The following is a 9629-nucleotide window of genomic DNA, read 5'->3' on the forward strand; positions in this document are numbered from 1 at the left end:
AAAGTCCCTCGTCCTTTAAATGTTCAGTGTTTGTTAATGTTTGTGTTTAGTCCTTTATGTAAATTTTTATGTAAATATATTAAACTTAACAAAATAAAACTTTAAATTAACCCCCATGTAAAATATTATTTATTACTAATCTAATGTGCTGTGTATATGGTGGGTATGGGTGAAGGCTGTACTTACACAGGATCTCTTTTTTTTACATGTATTCTATAATTGTGTATATTTATCTTTTTTATTACCGGTCAATTTCCTTCGTGTGTTTTCCATACAACGTGACATTGGCGAAATGAATTGTGCTCAACTGGCACGCTCGAAACGCCATATTTCGAGAAATCAATCAATCAAAAAAAAAAACAATAGTAAAACAGAAAATAAGAAGTTTTATCTATTTACTTACGAATTTTGGGCAAAATTTGGGGTAAAGATTGTTTAACACCAGGTCCTTTCCACCTACCCTGCCATATAAGTAATTTATGTAAGACTACAATAAGAAACGAAGCAAGACGTCCGTGTACTAGCAGTCCTGCCATAGTTTTAAAAAGCTATTCCACCTATAATTTAACATATCTCCCTACACGTAGCAAGCGTTTAGCCGTAAAAGGAAACGCTTTATTCGAAGAACCCCGGGGGATAGGCCCATACTGTGCAAGTTTAATCGGCGCGATATAAAATCCTGGTTTTATTGGATTAAGCCAACTTGTAGGGTTCAAGGTATGTGAGAGGTCGCTAGCTCAATTCTAACGTGTTTTCTTATAATTTATAGATAATTAAGGCCGTCGTAGTGAAGTAGGATAACGTCTGACACGATGGTTGTGGATTCGATTCTCACTCAGGGGAATTTATTACGTACATTCCTTTCCTTTGATTAGAAGAAAATATGCAAGTTTTGACAGTTATCACATAATGGAGTGTCTTAACACAAAGTTCCCTCTGCGTAACCGGATATATACGGGTTATATATGACGTTATTCTGCATTTTTTGACAGTTACTCTGTCCACTTTTTTTGGGCCAATAAATTTTAATGGTAATGTCTGTCTTAAAATCAACAAAAACAAGGAAACAGGAAATTAGCACTAAGTTCTCTTCGCCTATTTTATTTGTTCTTGATATAGAAACTGTATCATTATCTCACAACTCTAAAAATCGGTTCAGATGAACCGATCATGTTAAAATTTGAAATTGAAAAATTTTTCTAAACTTAGAAATATATTTTCGGTGAAAGACTAAAGAGAAAAATAGAGAACGCCTAACCAACTTACAAAGTACAATGCAATAGGTATCTTTGTTTGTTCGTTCCACAAACAAACGATGGAACCCATTTATCGGAAAGATAGATTGCTGTGTTGTCCCTTCCCTCCGCTTTATTTTTAACCGATACTTCATACAAACTCTATCATATGTTAGGATTTTTGAAATGGCTTTTAATATTTTTTGAGTTCTAGTGCTTAAAGTTGTTCGATACTACGTTGAAAATTGTTTTGAGAGTGATATTGGAATTGTGTTTAGTATTAAGAGGACAGTCGTGGCGCAGACAGGTTGTGGATTCAATTCCCATTCAAGGAATTGAAATATTTAATGTTTTGCTTCGCTCTGTTAACGAGACATGAGCAAAAGGCCTCGACACCAGAGCGGAGAAATGGAAATATAAATTGAAATAAATGTTTCATTTCCTCGAATGGGAATCGAACCCACAACCAGTCGGTTTTACAGTTTGTGCCCCTGCGCCATGACTGGCCTATTACACGTTAAAATAAATTACATACAATCATTATTTTTTTACATCTAGTTTAAGTTTATCGTCACATTTACTTACAAAATAGGCGTGAATAAGCTTGTTGCTTCTTGGTAGTATCGTTTCTCTTACCGTGTAGTTTTGAACCTCGTACGAGAATCGATTGAATTTCGATTTATTATATTACTAAGGCGAACGATTTAAATTAAATGAATTGGTATTCGATATTCCTAAATGCCTCAAGCACTAAGGTTTATTCCATGCAAGTGAGTGTTTTGTTTAATTCTTTTTTGTGGCAATAAGTGCTCTATAGGTAACTTAAGTAAGTAGAGTCACGTTTGTTCAGCTAGATGATGAGTGGTCTAATATAATATTTTATCTAATTATTGAAAGGAACCTCGATATTTTAAACATGACGATGATGATGTGTTAGTTTTGGGTTCGAATTCCATGCGTGGCAATATGTTAGTTATAAAATACATTCATAATTTACATATTGAAGTTTAGTGTTAGTTTTCAGCCAGCACGTATACTAAATAGTAGAACAGCCGCGAATATTTTTTTTTATTCTGTTTTCGGTATTACTTTTTTTTCTATTTCCAATAAACCGAACAATGCAAGGGGATAATTGGTATATAATAGAGATAAAAAAAGATAAATAGTTTTCCAGATCATATATAATTATTTCTTTAGTCAGACGACTTTCAATCTTAAGGCTAGTACGCATCCGTAACCCTTTTGATGATAACATCACACAATGGTATTTCTCACCATCTCTGTCAGTTGGTCATCTTATCTGCCCCTTTCTTTTTTTTCAATAATAAAAAGGAGGGAGGGAGTCGAGGGATTTATAATCAACCCCCACCCCATGTGTGTACACACATATATTGCAAGCGGAGTCAGTTGTCACTACAAGACAACTTAAACTCATTGGAACAGATCCATGTCCCGATACGGAACCAATGATAGATACAGTATTTAGATATTATATAAATAAAGTAAATTGGCCAATATAGTATTGAATAAACAATACTGATTGCAATAAGATAATTGCAAATAAGCTTATTGTCGTACAAATCTTGTTAGAATGTGTACCACTTTTAAGTGAAACATGCTTATTCGTATAAGTGGGTTATTTGTTTTATATGTTAAACGTTTAATATATTTTTAAAAATATATTTTAAATAATAAAATGTCGGATTTTAATAAAGCTGGTTGGTTCCAGAGCTTTCGGAGAGTTTAGTGACAGCACTTAGACGGTTTCCAAGACCTGGGTTCAAGTCTCGCTACGTTCCAACGTTTTATACGTTTTCTGGAATATTTTGCTTTTCTTAGAGTAAAATATCACTTTAAAAATGTTAAAAAATTATTAGAGTTCCGTACTTAAAAAGGAAAAAAAATAGCCTTTAAAGCACAGAAAAAAATCAAGATTTTATGTCGACATGAACAAAAGATACGGACATTTACGCAACATTTTTGTTGAATATTGTATGAACATCATCTTAGAATACAATCATAATAAATTCATATCTATAATTCATTTAAAACAAAATGAGTGCATACTCGCAAACTTACACTTGTCAACTGCAATCGCCGTGTAAACAAAATAACAACAATAAAATTTGGCAAAAAGTGAGAACTTACGCTAAGCTAATGGAATTTATTATTTATTTATTATTAGAGTTATTTCAAAGAATAAAATCAACAAAAACACCGGTCTTACAAAGTTTACATGATGATAATTAGTGCTAATTGAAAAATCCTGTTTTCTTATCTAGCTTCATTTACTTTCTATAATGTCGTAGGACTTAATGTTGTTTAAACAATTTAATGAACTTTTAATTTTTTAATTAAAAGCTATGTTTTCATAGCTATGTTTTCATAGCTATTAGAAAATGCTTTGCTAGCTTTGTTTTTAACTACAAGTATAATAGTAATAAAATATTTTAATGAACACGAGTTTCATGGGTTATTAGAATTCACCCCTTAGGGTGCAAATAAGCGGGCGAAGCTACGCGCGTCCGCTAGTTAATAATAAAAAGGTTTATTTTGTTTTAGCTATGGAGGTTTATGGTGGTTTAATTTCATTCTTAAAAATGTTCTTGCTAAATTTATATTTCACTAAATTTAGATTTAGGTAAATGTCAGAATTCTCTAAATTATAATACCCCAGAGAGTTTATAAGAAGAACCATTGTGCTATGAGTCAACGATTATTCACTTATTGCCGTACCCAGGATACCCGCAACTCGCACGTGTTCTGAATATCACATAGGAAATTTCACACTTACGATATAGATTCGCAATTTTCTGCTATTAGTATGGTTTTTATGCATCCTACTTATAGCACAATAGGCAGAGGGAACCTGGGAACCTAGTATTAAGACATTCCGTCCCCGTTAAAACACTTCCTTTCCTTAGTTTCCACTGAGTTCTGGAGGCATTGTGTATCGAATGTTGCAAACACTCGTCGTCTTCGTACCCTTGTACTCCTGCATCACGGCGGCATCTACCTATGAGACGACGGTGTTAAATCTAGTTATTTAATATGATGAAATATAAATCGAGTTCTTATAATGTTCGATTCTCTCTCTCTCTTCTCCGTCCTCAGAAATAATCTCACAAAACTTTGCCATCACAACGCAAGTGTAAAAGGCATTCTATTTGCTATAGAGATTTGGAATGGGGCAATTAAAATTATCCTTTATGGTTATTCCCTATATTGCGATCGAATTGAGACCAGCTTTTGGGAGGAGGTATATAAGTGTTTTGTGGTTTACTACTAGATAATGCCAACTAAGCCTTACGTTTATTAGAATTGCTCAATTGATATATTTTGTCTGTATTGAGTTAAATTAGTTTCATAGAAATGTATTTGTAATAATGAATCAGTTTAGTCAATGCGTAATGTTAAATTCGAGTGGAAAGCGGTGGACGGAGTGTATTGACACTAAGTTTTGTCTCCTATAAGATTGAATAAAGTGGACAAAACACTAATTTTACCATATTAAAGTTATGTGTAATAAAGAACACATTTCTTGCTTTAATTTTTATTTACATTCCAAATATTGTGATATTCAGATCTGTAGCGAAATGATATAAAGACCTTGGTTTCGATAACAATGGACGAAATCCAAGTGATGAAATATTTTTAACAATTTTTCAGAAAATATGGTTAAGTGCGAGTTTGACTCGCGCACCGACGGTTCTGTAGTTCATGATTGTAGGTGAAAGCGGAAGCGCATATAAATATTAGATTGTTATAGTTATCTTTGTGATATACATAACTTTAACTACAATTTTTGGGTACTTTCTCCTCAGTAATGCTGGTTAAATTTCTTACTTCTTAAAATTTAATATTCTATGTCAACGAAGAGTACCCTATAGGATTTAATAACGCCGCAAGCAGACAAACAAACGTAACAAAGTGACCCTATAAGAGTTCCGTTTTTATTGATACGCTACCGAACCCTAAAAAGTGATTTATTAGGCACCCTCTATATACCTATTCTGTAAAGTGATGCGTAAAAATAAATAACGATAATATTCATAATCCAACAGTTATTTCAATGATACCAAAACCGAATCTATAATAAGCAATAACCTGTATAAAATATATTCAATAATATAATTAATTGATTGCAAAAGGGCACTCTGTTTATGTGATCTGTATGAAAATTATAAATTAACATTTATAATTAGCCTATTCGTTATATTTGTTTTTGAATTAAATTTTATAATGATGCCGATATTTATAAACAAGTTGCTCAATAAGTGATCATTGGGCGTGGATTGAAATGAAATCGAAAAAACCGGTCAAGCACAAATCGGACACGCCCACCGAGGGTTCCGTTGCAACTCCATGATTGTAGGTCAACGGGAACTATGACTTAAATGATGACAAACTTATATTTACGGGCGTTTGCACTAGTTTTGTATGGAATGAATTACATATATAAGTTATTTATTTTCTGTGATCAGAATCCAACACTGTATTTTTTTTTTACAGCAAAAAAAAATTAAAATTATGAAAAAAAACTTCAAATACATCGTTTCGTGCTGGGAATGAATCCACAACTTCTGCACCTGTAAAGAGAGATTTTTAACCTTTTTAACCTAATTTAATAACTATCAGCTAAATTAATTCGCACTAAGCGGCACCTAATAAGGAGTAATAGATAAGGAATGACTAACAAAGACGCCTACGCTTCGCTACCACCCACATAGTACCTAATACAATTTATCTAATAAATTGTATAGAAATATAGTTTATATTGTAAAAATAAGTCATTGGTAAGAATATTATCGTATATTCTATCATATTTTATATCTTTTATCAAGCAATATCTTGAAATAAGGGAGAACGAAGGGTCTTGACACTATTTTTTTAAAGCTTCACGCTGTATATCGTACGTATAAAGGTAGCAAGAGGGAATTCGATAACTTAGTGTTATATTAATCCTTTCCCATTAAGACATTTTCGTTCCATTTTAAGACACTCCTTTCTCACTTTCGCGAATTGCGCATTGAGTGGCGGAGTTCAACGCTGCGTCTTGTTACCAGAGGTAAGGAAATGAAAACATTAAATATTTCATCTTAACGTTTACAGCATTGTGAAACTCAATAAAGCTTTTCCTTCCTACATTTAATCATAGGCAATCAAGTTAACCCTACATTACAAGTTACTAGTACCAGATATCGTACCACAATGCTCAGCATAAACAAGACCGAATGGCCTATTGGAATAAGTAATAGGTTAATTTAAATAATATATTCAATTGAGGGTGTTGTGGTAGAATTGACAAATCCTTCATCACTTTTTTGTCGATTCTCTTTTGGAGTGATAGAAAACTTCAAAATTCTGTGGTTTGAGACAAAATCTAAGACTGCACGTGGCCTAACTAAACGAGATAAATAATTTCTGAATTTTCAAGATATTGTATGTTTAGGGGCGGAACATAACACCGCACTTTGCTGTTTATCAGGGAGGAGAAATTAAAATATTATGTAATACTTGCTACTGGCTCACGACGGCCTCGATTTTGTTATTTTAGTCTATAGTGGTAGACTGGCTGCCAGTAAACATGAAAATTGTGCCTTCCATCCTAATTAATAGAAATAAATTATATTTATTTTTAAATAAAGAATAAATTGTAAAATATAGTTGAAAATATATATTTACAATGGCGGGTTTATTTTTTAAAAAATCTCTTCCAGCTAACCAATAGAAGTGGATGAATGCCAAAAAGCTCAATTTGATTGGAAAACAGCGGAATACGATCACAATATATAATAAGTGCAATCATAAAAATAAAAGAATAAAAATACCAAAAAAAAAAACACAATACATACATAGAATATATATAAACATACATACAAATAAATACATACTCCGTTAAATTAAAGTACCTTTAAATTCTACGTTTTTCACGCTCGTCTCAGGTGGAACGTGAAAATAAGTCATGCTTTTTCGTGCGTGCAGTCGGCTTTCATCGATTTGTAAGACGTAAAATGAAAATATTTACGATACTATATTAAAATTCTTCATAATAAAATTTTCCTTGAAGTAAAATATACTTTTCCGTATTTTCCGTATTTTGCTTCAACTAGTAAAGTGTCGTCTAGTTTACTTCTTTTAAAAAGCAAACGAATGTTAAAAGTTACAGAATCTGCTGTGTTGCTAAGACCCAAGTTGAAAACAAGTTGAGAACTTCTTGATTTGTTACAAACATTGAAATACGCTTATGTGGATTTTTATATTTCGAAAAATATTTGCTAAATTACTTTTTTTAATATATCTACTATTTTTTTTCTACTACACTTTCATGCATACTAGAAGTACAGCACTAGTAGCAGGGCATGGCAGAGGGAACCTAATAATATAATTTATTTGTCCGAATGAAAATTGAATCCACAACCGTCGCGTTTAGTCGAACGATGTACCACTGGGCCACAATGGCCTCATTTATAATAAACAAGCTTTGATCAATATTTCAAGAGATTATATACTAGCTGTTGGATTAAAAACTGAGTGCAGATGACAGTATAAAAAGACTTAGCGCTGAAACTTCCTCAAGATTATTCAAGAATATCCTGACCCACTCACAATGTCTAAATATTTTATATTAAAATAAAAATCAGCTTCCCGCAACACATCAGGGTAGGCAGAGGGAACCCAGTGTTAAGACATTTCGATCTCCACTTTCTGCTGAATTCTGGAGGCATTGCGTGTTGAGTAACAGAACTCAACGCCGCGCTTTTGCCTCGACACCAGAGCGAAGAAATGGAAATATAAACGTAAATAAATATTTCACTTCCTCGAATGGGGATCGAATCCACAACCGTCACGTTACAGTCACACCCTGGTTGCACTGCGCCACGACGCAATTATTTTTATGTATTTTGTATTTTGTATTGATTAGTTTTATTGCCCAAGAATCACTATCATATCTATTTCCTTGTTAATTAACTAACATCGATCAAGTCGTAAGTCCGGGGAACATAATATCCGGGATTCGGGCCTCATTAACAAATCTGCCCCAATCTAATAGGGTTGTGTAGGGGCTGAACTGATCGTTCTTAATCATATTGTATTAAATCTATGTGTGGGTTATTACTATTGTTATTTTATAAATAAACTTTGAAATCTCATACAATTCTTATAATAATTAGATATAAATGGTTTTTTTACAGTTAGTTTAGTAATAAAAATAAAGCGTTTAATTGATTATTCCCAAGACAATAAAATAAGGAAAATGGAATAATATTAAAATAATATGAAGAAATTTAGAGGTTTTCACGAATGATTTCTTTTACCTTTAGGAACTTCACAGCAAGAATTACTTTCCGCGTGAATTTGACACGTTGCATCTATATGCAGTTAGAGGCCAAACTTTGACCTGGCAGAGCAGCAAAATGAAAATAATGAATTTTACTGAGAATATTGAACCTACAACCATTACGTTTACAGCCAGTGCCCAATAAGAATAAATATTACATTTACTAATCTTTATCTATTTTTATCTTTTTACTATATATTTAAATTTATACACGCACCCATAACCGTCAGCCGTGCTACAACTTACGACGTCTATGCATTTCCATAGATAATTGCTCAATTAAAAGCGCATAGAGAACAAGTAAACTTAACTAATTCACCAATTAACTGATTACTCCAAGCACCGCTTCAATTTCCTGAACCAGTTGAGTTTGCTTCCTCATTCAATATACAGTTCGGCTTTCGTTAATGCGAAACAAAAACTTTGTAAGTCTTCATTGACCTTAGTTAAGACAGTATTGAAAAGTTAACGAAATTTGGTCGGATTTACAATTGGCTATTCTGTGTAAATGAACTAAATATCGTTTGTAGATCATACGAAAATTTCCTAACATAAAAAAATGGTGGTGAGATTAATAGTAAATGGAGATATGTATATTAAAAATATTTAAGGTTGTTTAGATTCACTTACGAGTATATCGACAACACGCAGCGTAGGGCTCCGTTGATTATTTTTACTTTCACGTCTAATCCCTCATAGCAGAATAGGCAGAGGTAGAATTATAATACTCCATTCTATACTTTCCACCCGAATTCGTGACATGGTGAATTCACCATGTCCCGAGTCTCAACGTTGTGTTTTTTGTTGACAAATTGAAATTCAACAAGGGGATAATTATGGACGTTTCTTCTCCTTCGCGTATAAAAATGGATAATGGACTAAAATATCTAAAGTAAAATGTAGATTCAAGATTCGATATTTTGAACAAATGTTGTTACTTCCTTTTATTAAGGCTCGTGGTAATAGCGCGTTAAATTTTTTAACTAATGTCATTCTGAAGCCCTAAATATATATTAGAAACATAAAAAAAAAATAAACGGCTGCTTATCTGT

This window comes from Heliconius melpomene, chromosome 1 (genome assembly GCF_056956725.1).
Source record: "Heliconius melpomene rosina isolate 202511_hmr_F chromosome 1, ASM5695672v1, whole genome shotgun sequence".
Lineage (NCBI taxonomy): Eukaryota > Metazoa > Arthropoda > Insecta > Lepidoptera > Nymphalidae > Heliconius > Heliconius melpomene.